This window comes from Gossypium hirsutum, chromosome D02, assembly GCF_007990345.1.
Source record: "Gossypium hirsutum isolate 1008001.06 chromosome D02, Gossypium_hirsutum_v2.1, whole genome shotgun sequence".
Classification (NCBI taxonomy): Eukaryota; Viridiplantae; Streptophyta; class Magnoliopsida; order Malvales; family Malvaceae; genus Gossypium; species Gossypium hirsutum.
Window position 1 is genome coordinate 38,774,050 of NC_053438.1, and position 14,259 is coordinate 38,788,308.

The following is a 14,259-nucleotide window of genomic DNA, read 5'->3' on the forward strand; positions in this document are numbered from 1 at the left end:
CAGTAGAGGATATTGAGGTTCGTTCTAATTTGACATTTGAGGGGGAACCAATATATATCATTGATCGTGATGTTAAAGTTCTAAGAAGGAAGCAAGTTCCGCTTGTAAAAGTGTTGTAGAGAAATCATGATTTGAGTAAGTTAAATTGGGAACCTGAATATGTGATGCGGCAACAATATCCTCACCTATTTCAATCAAAAAATTTCAAGGACAAAATTTCTTTTAAGGAGGGTACAGTTGTCACATCCTATTTTCTCAATTAATTTAATTTAGTAAATAGGGTGAATCTGCTAGCTCTGATGTCTTAAAATTATTCACGCATTATTGAAAACAAGGAAGTGTTGTGGCTTAGTGGTAGGAAGCTCCTTAGCTATCTTTGAGGTATTTAGTTTTAACCTCTTGGTGCAAATTTTTTTTTAAAAAATTTGAACATTTTTAATATCCGTCCCCTATGTTACCATATAGGGAGGATTCCTTTACTTCAATTGTAAGTCAAACTTATCTTTTTAAAATGAAACACATCCACTTTTTCCCTCCTTATCTGACTCCCTTGCTAGAAACTCTTCTGTTGCCATAAGCTTGTGGTGCATTGAACTTGGTCGTGGTTGACCAAGCTACACCACCCCCTGTACCATCTATCACCCCCATTTGCAGCCTAGTCTCCATCATTTCCATTTTCTTCACCTCATTTCTCTCTTTTGTTAGCCACCACAACCACCACCCATTTCTTTCCACCATCGTGAGTTTATTTGCACCACCATCTCACCAACATCTACAAACAACATTCCCTCTCTTTCCCTTTCGGTTTCCCCTCCTCTCTTCCACTATACGTCACCATGTCCACCGCTGCAACCATTGTTGGTCACCTTCTCCTCCACAAATTTTCTTCTTTTCCATATTTTTTCTCCTTTCTTTGAATTAAAATTGATTGAACCCTCCTCCCTACTAGTATTTCGCACCACCATCGGACAAACGCACCCCGTAGCCAGATGACCATCGAGCCACCGCCATCGTCGGACCACCATCGCCATCCTTGCCTGTGATCGATTTCTTCTTTTTGTTTTCTCTTTTTGTTGATGATTACTGTAGTGGCTAAAACACATACTTTATTTTATTCAATTATTTTAGATAATGCAACTATCAATTTCGCTCCATTTTCACTCCTTCGATCATATCGTAACAAAACAAGTGTAAGTGGAGTTTAGGATTGAAAACCCTTCGTCTTAAAATTTTGTGACATGGCTCAATGGTATAGGGCCTAAATACTTTTTATTTTATTTTTATTATTTTGAAAATTATTAGTACTAATACGATCTTGTGTTAACATGAAGGATCGATTAACAATCCTCTAAGAAATTAACAATGAACATCATGAGAGTGACGAATCCGAGCATTCAAATTAAGGGTAAGTGTTGGTGAGATTTTCACATTAAATATTGTAATAAAAGCCATGTTATTCAAAAATATCATTACTAAAATGAGTTAATTGTGTGTTTAGATTTGCGATCAAGACTAGACCTAAAGAAACTTGTACAAGGGAGTAAACGATTTAGATCTACATTAAGGTGTGGGATTCAACTATCATTTTAAGTGAAATTTAATATTACTAATTAATTAATGTGTGAGTACCTTACATACTCATGTGGAGTTGAAAAACTCAATCGAAGAGGAAACCAAGTAAGTGACCTAAATTATTAAGTGTTGTGAAAATCCATGATTTGCGATATGTGATGTATTTAATGTTTCTCTCAACTCTATGTTATTTGATTTATGGCTAGATTGATATGTGATAATCTAAACATGTGATATATGTGTATATGTATGTTAAAATCCATGTTTTAATATAAATATGTATATTAAAGTATGCTAAAGTGAAAACTATGTAATATATGAAAATGTGAGCATGATACATGCATATGTGAAAAAACCGAGAAATGTGAGTTATGAGCATAAATATGTGAAAAATATGAATAGTGAAACATATGTGTTTAAATGGCCATATCACATGCATGGGGTGGGATTATGAAAGGAGGAAGCTTTGTGGCAGTTTAACTGCAATTATATGGTCGTTATCGACAATTATGTGGTGGTTTATCCATAATATGCTATATGCCAGCTCATCAGTATCTATGTGGTGGTTCATCCATGATGTGCTATGTGATCGTTCATTGGTATCTATGTGGTGGCTTGTCCACAAACTGGTGTGCTTTTTCATGAACGAGTTCTGGGGAACTCGATATTTGTGTGTAGCGGAGATGGGTACGAAATCCTATATTTGTGCATTGTTCATAAGCATTCCATGTTTGATTCAATAAATGAGATAATATGTGAATTTTTTGAAAAATTCCTTGTGATATTTTGATGAGTTATTTTTTAAAATAAGTGTTTTTTTTTATCTCCCACTAAGCCTTTTAAAGCTCACCCATGGTATTCGTGTGCCTCAGGTAATCCTCGTACTTAAGGCTCAGATTTGGATCTTCGGAGGGGTTCTTGATATAATATGTTTTTGTGGTTAAGGATTTTGGAAATGGTTTGGTATTTTTATGGACTTTTTGAACTTCTTTTGAACTTTTATTATGGGCTTTAAATTGGGTTTGTTTAAATGGTTTTGGGACTTTAAATTTTATATAATGAATTGTGGTAAGGAACACTATTTTGATTTAATAAGGTATTGTGCATGAATTATTTTTATGTGATTTCTAAAACGATCAAAGAAATGTTTTAATGACTATTAGCCATTTGCAAATATTGGTTTTAAAAACTAATTTACATTTTAAATAATTTTTAATGATAAAGGAACACACAAATCTAAAATAAAAAGTATAAGATGTTTTACAATATCAAATTTTTTCAAAAGGCAAGTGAATTTTCTATTAAAAATCATTTCGGTCATCTTCAAGGCCCATGTAATCGCTCAAATTAGGCCATACCATCTACGCTCAATTTTAAGGGTTACAGATGGCCCAAACATGTCTGATGTGTAGTTAGGTACCCTAATATTGTCCTGCCTTGTAAATTCTTGTAATACAGGGCCCGAATCTTGCATCCATTGTATCATCCAATCCAGTTTAGAATGACTACTCTCACCAACTTCTTGTTGGCCTCGTGCCAACCCTTGTGACGAAGCTGGTGTAGTCATCGCTTCTTGTTGTCATTTGTTCCAATCTTTTATTTCTTTGGTTCATAACTATTTGAACTGTTGGAACAAAGTATCACTGATAATACTTCAGGATGGTTTCAGTGACTACTCGGTGGATGCCATGGGCACGCTTGCTCTTTTGCATAAGGTCGTTACTAAGTGGGGAAAGAACACTCCCACTTTCTGGCCACTAGCACATTTCTTCATGTTTTGATGGATCCACTTTCCAATACACATCTTTCTTTTTTTTTTTTTTTTGCAAAATAGCATAAAGTAAAACTTCTTAGAAGGTATTAACATTAGATACATTTAAAGTAGGGACTATCTGCATGCATACAAATTCAACCCACATTTTGGCCTCCAGGAAGATGATAACTTGATGGAAGGAGGTTGGGATACTAGTACCTGGACAGTATTTCCATTTGTCCCTTCCCTTTTATAAGTAATTTATGTCCATATCTATGTCTCTAAAGTATTCCAAATTGATCTCATTGATAAAATCTTGGTCATAGAATGGAGCATTGTAAAAATCGCAAATATTTCGATGGGTTACTTTAACTTTTATCCCCCGCACAAATACAGTACCCATATATGGTCGTCATTATTTCTAGACTCATGATCCAGCAAAGATGCATAGAATTCTTGAACTATCGGGACCACGGTGATATATTTCGAGATTATCCAAAAAAGTTCCCACCTATGGTACTGAACTAAAGGCCATATCTCCTTACATATGATCATCGACGAATCAAATCCCCTTTCTTGAATGAATGTTTTCCCTTGAAGTTCGTTAAAACATTTTTCCACATTTGGGTTTGAAAAACTAGAGGGATTTTGAATCGTCGATGGCTCAAGTTCATTAATTCGTGAAACTTTTCTAGGAGGCATTATTGTTAAACTACGAACTAAATCGAAATATCAAGGAAAGAAATTCGATGGAATAGAAAAAATCTAAGTTAGGAATCCTTAATCTCGTAGAAGTCATTGAATTCCTCATTTCGTGTGGCGTCTGTTGTTCCTTGAGTGGTCTCGATTTTCGTGGCACCCAAAATGAGTGAGAGATGGAGAAAATAAAAAAAGTGGAAATTGAAGTTTAGGGTTTAAAAATTTTTAAGATATTTTAAAATGGTTGAGAGGATTAAGGGGTTAAGATGTGTTTAAGAAAGAAGATAATGTGTTTCCAGGTTAAAAATTAGGGTTTTATGTGACAGCCCAAAATTGACCCTAGTCGGGAAGTGGTTTCGGGACCACAAAACCGAGTCATAAAAATAATTGATTTCCATATTCTATGCTTATTATGTGTGTACATGAGTATGTGGAAGTTTCATTCTCCAATTTTGCCAATTGCATGAGAAATTATTAAATAGGGATTGATATGAGACATGGTGAAAATATGATAGGCTAATTTAAAATGGTCTATTAATGCATGTTGTGAAAATGATGGGTTTGCATGTCAAATTACCCAAAATTTGAGCTAGTGGTTGGCCATGCTATGGGTGGAAACATGTTGGGAACATGTTGGCCTAGTGAGGTATGTAGGAAAAAAATAAAATAAGGGGCATGGGCATAAAATAATGAAAAGGAGTATGATGAATACAAAAAAAAATGTGTGTAGTTGTTTCCCCCCCCCCATTGCCGTGAGCTAAAGAAAAGAAAGGAGAAAATTTTTGTTCATCCTTTCTCATCTTCATTTAGCCGAAACTAGAAAGAAAAAAACAAAGAAAAAAATGCTCATCCTTTGGTTCATCCTTGGCAAAAAATTTTAAAGAGGAAGGAAGAAGAAAGGTTGAAGAGGTTCGGCCATGCATGTAGCTAGGCTAAGGTATATTTGATGATGTTCCATGAGATGCATGCATGTTTTAGTTGTTAGCTTGAGTTCTACCTAGCCCATGGTCTAAATCTTGCTATGTGATGGAAATGACACTCGGCCATGGATGCATCATTCTTGGTTGATGTTTGATGTTGTGGTGATGAGGCATGAGGATGAGTTAAGATTCGGCCTAGGTGGAGTTTGTGTTAATGCCATTGCATGCTAAATATGAAGCTTGTTAATGATGCATGTGATGGTGGCTGGATGATTCTTGAACCTCCTTTTTAGCATTTTTGAGTGAGCACATATGTGCATTGGTTGCTAAATGGAGAAGAATCGGCTAGCAAGTTGTGTGCTAAGGCCGAATATAACTTTTGCATGTTAATGAGCAATGCATGTGTTAAATTGATGGAAAGGGAGAGAATGCTGTACTAGTGTGTATATGTGTGTATTAGCCAAGTTTTGAACTTGAAACAAAAGGGTGTTTAGTCAATACAAGTGACCATACTTGTAGAATGTATTAAGTGTTGAAATCGGCCCCAAAATAGACATGCATATTCGGCCAAGGGGGAAAAATTAGCTAAAATGTTGAGTTTGATTCATGATTCCGTACATATGTGACTTTAATGTCTAATGTATAAATATGGGCTAAGTGCCTTGTGTTCCTCTTTTCGATGCTCAAATGATTAAATTAATTTATTTGTTTAATTAAGCTCAAGAGCAAAGGGGAACTAAATCCGATAAAGGGAAGGAAAAAGTGGTCGAATAGCTATCGGAATCGTTCGACAACACCCGAGGTAAGTTCTTGAGTAAAAGAGCTTAAATTATGATGTGATTAGATCATGTTTTGAGCAAATTAAAATCATGCTCTTTGTGTGGCTATTGAGCCGAATTTGCAAGAATGATAAATGTCTTGTGTTTGTGTTTTGCTAACGAAAATGAAATACGAATGGGCCATGATTTATTGTTAAATGTGCATGGTTATTTGAATGATGTCCGGGCTAAGTCCTGAAGGCTTGTGCTAAGTGACAATATCCGGACTAAGATCCGAAGGCATTTGTGCAAGATACTAATTCCGGGCTAAGCCCGAAGGCATTTGTGCGAGATACTAATTCCGGGCTAAGCCTGAAGGCATTTGTGCGAGTTACTAAATCCGGGTTAAGTCCCGAAGGCATTTGTGCGAATTACTATAACCGGGCTATGTCCTGAAGGCATTTGAACGAGGAGCTATATCCGGTTAAATTCCGAAGGTACGTGATTTGGGAATGAATGAACTTGCTGTAAAATTCCAGTTAATACTCTCGAAACATCCCAACATTGAGGTATGTTTCGTATGTGCTTGAATTTAGTTGAGCCCTTACAAATAAGTATTCGCTCAGTTGATAAACGAGCTACCGGCCTTTGGCTGAGTTGATCTTTTGTGTATGTACATAATTGTTGATAATGTGAAGCAAGTACGATATCGTAAATTTGTGCATATGAAATTATCCGTTTAGCTATATGAATGCTATACTTTTGTTGTGCTGGAATTCCTTGCTCAAAACTTACTAAGCATAAATTGCTTACTCCGTTTCATTGCTCCTCTGTTTTATAGATTTGGTTCTCCAGCTATCGGACTCGGGATCTTGAGGTCAAAGTCGCCCACACTATCAAAGCCCCCTTTTGGTACAATTTTGGTTGAACTTCGAAATGGCATGTATAGGACTACCCGTTTGTTGTGGGTCGTGGACCCTTTGGACTTGTATAAATTTTGGATAGCCATGCGAAAATGGCTTATATGTGTTTGAGTATATTGTTATAATCATTTGGTGTGGATATGCTTGACAAGGATTGGCCATGGGGATGGTTAATCACTTTCATAAATTGTGCTATTTATGCAAAAAGGGCTAGTTGAATCATGGAAACCATGAAATAGGTAAAGTCTACCTTAAAGGCAGATGCTGACAGCAGCAGTGATGTAGATTTGGAAAATCACTAAAAATAGTAGGAAGGAAATTAAATAGTTAATAAATTATGTAAACAAACCTTGATGAATCTACTTTCATAGGAAAGTAACGAAACAATCATACGGACAGTATGTTAAGAGATATTCAGGTTCTCGTGAGACAGGGCCAGAACGGTTTCTGGATTTCCTGTTCCGACTTTGGAAATTCATTACAAATTAACCAGAGATAATTAGGAGTCATACCATATATGGATAGATTCCTCTCTGAGTCTAGTTTCTATAGAAACAAACGGCATCAGTATTGGAGCCCTGTACAAGGAGATATCCAAGTCGTAATGCGCAAAGGTCAGGGTAGTCGATCCCTGTAACATGGGCGACTTTGACTAATAAACTGTACTAATTGGCCCAACCAAAAATTCTAGAAAAAAATATGTAGATGGGAATATGAGTCTAGTTTCAGGGAAAAATCACGAAACTGATTTTCGAGTTGTGAAACTCAAGATATGATTTTTAAAGCGACTAGTACGCAGATTGGCAGTGTCTGAGAAATATTTTTATAAGGGGTTTAAAGTCTATTAACACCTCGTGTTCGACTCCGGTGTCGGTCTCGGGTTCGGGGTGTTACATTTTAGATGGTTAAGAATGGCTAAAAGTAATTTTAAAGTCGTCGGTTTGGGCTTATTGGGTCGGGTCACCTGCAGAAAAGTATAGTGACATCGCAACAAAGGGGTTCCATGTCGCAACATCACTGTCAGTATACCGACGTCGCAACACTGGGGTTCTGTGTCGCGACAGACCTTGCAGTTTGGAGAACTTAAGGAAACTATCTTCTTCATTGCAACTCAGAAGTTCCATGTCGTGACAACGAGGTACTTTCTTCAATTCGTGCATTCAGTGCGGGGTGTTGCAACACGGGGTTGTCATACTAGTAAAAGTTAGCATTTAAACTATATGGTTAGTAAAGTATACATAATATACAGGAAAACTACATTTTGGATTTCATCATGTTTTACTGTCAGATTCATCCAGTAGTTCCACCGACATGTTCCCTCTTGTATCTCTTTTAGTATTTATCCACCTGTCTTCATGTCCCTTCATCCGCTTATATCTTTCTTTATATCTACTCTTTAACCCCGTATTAGTCACATTAGGCATATCTCGGGATTTTGAGCAGTTGGATTCAAATATAAATATGGAATGACACTACTCCCTCGGGTTCTTCTGATTTTCTACAATTTGGCGAGTTCCTATCTGAAAACTTCAGATTCACCATTAATTTTTATCGTTAATTCATTTTTCTCTAAATCAATGGTGGCTTTAGATGTGACTAGAAAAGGTCTTCCTAACATAATAGGTATATCCCTATCCTCTTCACAATCTAAAATGACAGAATCTGTCAAAATAATAAAACTACGCACCTTAACTAACATATCCTTTAACACTCTCCTCGGTTGGATAGCAAATCTGTCAACTAATTGTAATGTAATCTGAGTGTTTCTTAGGTCCCCTAACCCGAGTTTTTCATAAATGTTTACGGGCATTAAATTTATGCCAGCTCCTAGATCGTATAGAGCTCTTGGAAAATGAATGCTCCCTCTCTCTATTGGAATTGTAAAGCTTCCTAGGTCGTTTTGTTTCTAGGTAACCTGTTTGGAAATTGTAATAGGCCCGATTTGCCCGGCCCATTAGACAACTAAACCAAATAAAATAAATAATAAATTAGCCCAATTTCCAAGTCCAAATTACAAAATAAAATAATAGGCCTAAAATTCCTAACCCAAACAAGGCCTAACCCAAACCCTAGCCTAAAAATTACAAGTCCAATACATTTTCAGAAAAGTAAAAAAACCTAGCCCCCTAAGCCTTTAGCCGCCGCACAGCAGCCACGCGCGCCTCTGTACGGCCACCTCCGTACCGCCACGTCGAACTCCGTACCTACAAGTAAATAACCACATAGAAGCAGACAACGAAAAATGTAAAAAAATAATATTTTGTAATGAACGGCTATATAAAGCCCGAAAAATAGTGATGTAGGGGACCTTTTTCGAAAAATACAATCAAAAATCGAAAAAGAATCAGTAATATATTCCGAGGTAGTCTCCTGTTCTGCCATTTTTTTATTTTTTTTGTTTTGTTTGATTTCTTTTTTTAAATGAAAAGAAAAAAATAAATAAAAAGTGAAGAAACACACTTTTTAGCTTCGCCGGAGGGAGAGGTCCGCCGATTCCGGTGAAAATCGACCCTTTTTGGGCTTAGAGAGTCGAAAAGCCCAAAAAAATGGGCTTCTTTTGATTTTTTCGGCCACCGTGGATGGCAGCGTCGTCGCTGGCGACTGGCGACCGTCACGGTGGTCCAGCGCCGGAGCCATGGCCGGATTTTGAAAAGGGGGAAGGGTTTGAGAGTGTTTTCTGATCTTTTTTTAAAGAAAAGAGGAGAAATGAAAATTTTCAAAAAACAAAAATTGGTTTTATAGAAGGTTGAAACTGCGCCGTTTTGGGCCATAACTCCAGTGGCCAAAACGCAGTCGTTTTACCCCTTTAACTTGCACATCGACCCGACCCGCAGGAGGGTCGGCGCGTTTTCTATTACGGGTGTATTTGCGCGTTTTTAGTTGTTTTAATCCAGACCTTTATTTATTTTCTAATTTATACTTCGAATTTTATTTCGCTTTCAATTTGGTTCTAGTGAACGGCACATTTCAGAGGGCGGCGATATTTCGCCATTTGGTCCCTCTGAGTCATTCGTGCCTTTCAATTGGGCCTCCCCTTTTTTTATTTTCAATTTTTACTCAAATTTTCAATTAAACTTCAATTTGGTCCTTTTGCGCTTATTTATTTATAATTTTAGTCCCTTTTATATTTAAAAGCTTACTTTATTAGGATGTAGGCTCCTACTTTTATTTTAATGTCATTTTAATCCCGTTTTATCTTCAGTTAGGTTTTAATTGACCATTCTTTTATTCATGTTTTATTTATTTAATTTATTAGTTTACTATTCCTCTTTGTATTTTATTTTGATTCTCGTATTTAATGATGCTTTTATTTTTATTTTTGTTTATTTTGTTCTTGACTTTTATTATTATTACTATTATTATTATTATTATTTATTTGTATATTTTATTCCAAATTGTGTATTTAAATTCCGTTTGTGTTTTAATTTGGTTCTTTACTTTCAATATTTTCACAAACTATTTTTTCTTTCATTATTTATGTATTTTATTTTATTTATTTATTTGTTTTGTTTTTTTTTGGTTGGTATTGTCCTTTTATGTGCATGCTTTGATCTTATTACCATTGTTATTTTTTGATTAATGTTAAAATAGTGTATGATATATGATTCTCGTAAATTGATGTTATCATGTTCATTATGTTAATGTAACATTTTATTCATGTAGTGTTTCAAATATCGCATATTTTTATCAAAATTTGTAAAAATATAAAATTTTAAAAACGAAGATAATATTTCGTACTTTTGGAATTCGAGAAGTCGTTTCCTAACTTACAGGGTTTCGATTTTTTGATAAATCCGAATATACAAACCACTTTAAAAAAAACACATTTTTAAAATTATCTCGGGAATTAAAAAATGATCGTATTCTAACTTACGGAATATGATTTCTTTTCTGACACCGAGATAATCAAGATTTCTAAAAATAAATAGAATTTTTGGTGTTTATTCTCGTTTCGGGATTTAAGATTATATCCTAACTCACGGGGTATAATTCTTTTTCTCGATTGACGTGAAATACGCCCATTTTAAATTCTTTTAAGTAATTTTAACAAAATGATCGTATTTTAAGTCTCATCAAAATTTTCAAATTTCGACATTAAGACATTGATTAATCAATTAGGGGGCGTGACGAGGGTGCTAATCCTTCCTCGCACGTAACTGACTCCCAAATCCGTTTTTCTCGAATTTCGTAGACCAAAATCATTATTTTAGTAAAATCGAAACATTTTATTAAAACTATTAAATTGCAAGGTGATCTGATCACACCTCAAAAAATGTCGGTGGCTACTCATGTTTTTTCGTTTTCATTTTCAAAATTAAAGTCGACCCCCATTTTTCAAAAAATGTGGTTTCGACAGAAATAATAGCATTACAGGACGCATTAATGTTGACTTGCTTTCCTACACTAACTTTCCTACACCTTGACTTGATTTCTTTTAAAAATTTAGCGTACTTTGGGACTTTCTCGATTAATTCAATTAATTGTAGGTTGACATTCAACGTTTTAAACAATTTTAAAAAACTTAAAAATTTGTCCTCATCCCATTTTTTTTATCTTCTAATCTAGAAGGAAACGGTACCTATGTGTTACTGGTTGTGTCTTTTACTCTCTCTTCTGGTTTAATTACTGGTTCGATAACCTCATCTGGTTCTGGTTCCTGATCAGCCTCTTAGGGTTTTTTTGAAGAGCCTTCTGCATCCCCTCTTGCATCCTCTGGTATCAAGCTTGTCGGGGTACTTAAGATTTCACCCGAATGGAACGCGACCACTTTTACTTGCTATTTATCTTCTTTTCGAGGATTATTCTCTGCATTATTGGGTATGCTTGTGCCAATTTACCTTTTAATATCTTCCATCATACTCATTAATTGACTCATTTGGTCCTTTAGTTTAGTCAATGTTTTATATGAATTACTGCACTCAAATTGCACATGTTTTACTTCTGTTCTCATTGACTACATCAACTCTTTGATTTGATCCAAGCGTTTACCACATCCAGTATGGTCATTTAGGTTTACTCTATCTTGAGGTTTTTACAAATAAGGAGGTTGGTAAAAAGTGGTTTTAGTTTGATTCGAATTATTATTACCTCCTCCTTGATTTCCTCCCATCTCAAGTTTGGGTGATCTCCCCAACTAGGGTTTTAGGTATTTGAATAAGAATTTTCACCTCGATTCCCGATGTAATTCACGCCCTCGATAGGATTTTTAATGTAATGGAAGAGCGGTTTGCCTCCTCCATACACAAACGATGCATTATTTATGAATTCAATACGGTTAAGTTTGTCCATTAACTGCTAGTATTTATCCTCTTGCTGGATAGCTTTTACTATAGCTGGTTTTTGGCCATATGTGAATCGTTCAATAGGCCACTGATAGGAGTTCAACGCCATATTTTCTATTAATTCATACGCATCCTCGTACGTTTTGTTCATAAAAGCTCCTCCTATCGCTCCATCTAGTGTGGATCTTGCATTTGCGTCCAACGCATTGTAAAATGCCTACAATCACATCCACTTAGGAAATCCATGGTGTGAGCATTTATGGATCAACATTTTACAGCATTGTCAAGCCTCATAAAAACTTTCCCCTTCCATTTGTCTAAAAATAGCAATTTCTCTTCTTAGTTGAACCGCTTTACTAATAGGGAAGAAATTCTAGTGACCTCATCCCATGTCATTATAGATCTTGGTGCTTGCGAATCTAACCAAGAAAAGGCATTATCAATCAATGAAAAGGGGAACAACCGGAGACGAATAGCATTTTCGGTGACCCCGTTGTACTTGAAAGTATCATAGAGCTGGAGAAACCATTTTAAATGTTGATTTGGATCCTTTATCACTTTTCCCCTAAATTATACATTATTTTGGATAATCTAAATCATTGTCGGTTTGATCTCAAATTTGTTAGTTATAATAGCCAGCCTCATTATGCTTTCCTGATCCATGTCTAGACTTGGTAATGTGTAATCTCTTAGGGTTCTCTCGTTATGAGCCATTTGTAAATTTGTGGGTAGTTGTGGTGGTGCTAGTGGATCTCCTAAAGCGTTATCGTTAGCTTCATTGAACAGTGGATTCTCGTGTGGTACGTTACCTACAACAGGTGGTGGTGGATCTTGCATATGTTGCTATTGTTGTTGTTGTCGATGATTTTTATGAATTATTCTCTCTGGATCTATAACTGGCCCTATAAGCTCCCGTACTACGAGTCATACACTAGACCCAACAAGAAAGGTTAGTAATGACAATTAAATTCGTATCTACAACGTAGAAATTTTCTTATTATCCCTAAGTGTAAAAAAATTAACTAGTGACGTTGCCTCCCTAGCAACGACGCCAACAACTTGATCGCCTCTGGATGTACTAACATCCAAAGTGTAACACCCGTAACCCAAATCTATCGCCAGAACAGGGTTACAGAGCATTATCAAAAAAATTTAACTTAAAACATTCAATTTCAACCATTTTATAAATCATGGCATAATTCAATCAAAATCATGCATAACGCCCCTTATTCGAGCTCTCGAGGCCTTGCAAATACTTTAGAAATGATTCGGGACTAAATAAAAAACATTTAGAACTTAATGGAAAAAGATAGAATTTTTAACTCTTCATGGGTCACACAGCCGTGTAGCCAGGCCATGTGACTCATACCACTGAGACAGATGCCCGTGTCTTAGGCCGTGTGGACATTCGAAGTAGGGACATATAGCCGTGTCCCAGCCTGTGTCCGTGCCCGTGTAACTCTCTGACTTGGGTCACACGACCAAGCCATACGCTCGTGTGCCAGGTCATGTGCTAGGCAATGTAACTGCTTGACTTGCAACCCTTTTCAATCTATAAGGGACACACGGGCATGTCGCATAGCCGTGTGGACAAGAAATAGACCATTTTCAAGCCATTTCTTTCACCCAAACCATGCTCACACCTACAAGCCATTTGTATATAATTCTAAGCTACAAAATATACCTAAAACATGTATAATAAAGCTAGTTCAACATGGTAGTTATCCATACAATCAATTTGCCAAAAGCACCTCAATCACATAAACATAATTTAGCCATTGATCAGCCAAACATTTGTAAACAAATTCCATACCAAATCTTACCACAATGGCCATATACCAAAATCACATTCAAGCATACCAAAAGAGCCATTCAAAACATAACTTCACTTGACCATTTCAACACCAACCATCAAAGCATTAAAATACTAAAAGTTCATCAACCAAAACACCACATTTACAAGCCAAATATAATGACCATTTCATCAAACACAATTCACCTATACATGCCACTATAATCATGACTCAAAACATCAAAATCTACTGATATAGTTGCTTGATAGTGTGCTAGGCCTCTGACAAGCTTTCAAATCGATCGAGCTTTTGATAATCTATAAAACATAGAAAAAAAACACAAAGTAAGCATATAATGCTTAGTAAGTTAGTAAACCATGAACAATGCTTACCGTTTCAATGCATAAGCTTAAAAATAAACATTAATCAATCCAGCATAGCTTGGCACAAGCCTAAGCATCATCAACAACACAAGTTAGTGATTAAACACATAACTGAACAATATCATCACATGGTAAGGTAATTTTCATGAACCTAATACATATGAACACATACTTTT

At 35.9% G+C, this 14,259-nt stretch overlaps 1 non-coding gene across 1 annotated transcript; it reads left to right on the top strand.

Annotated features, from left to right (window-relative positions):
* Positions 1 to 12,146: 12,146 nt before the first annotated feature.
* On the top strand, positions 12,147 to 12,253 carry LOC121215091 (small nucleolar RNA R71). Its single transcript, XR_005910823.1, has one exon. It is a non-coding gene; the product is annotated as a small nucleolar RNA R71 (small nucleolar RNA).
* Positions 12,254 to 14,259: the final 2,006 nt, after the last annotated feature.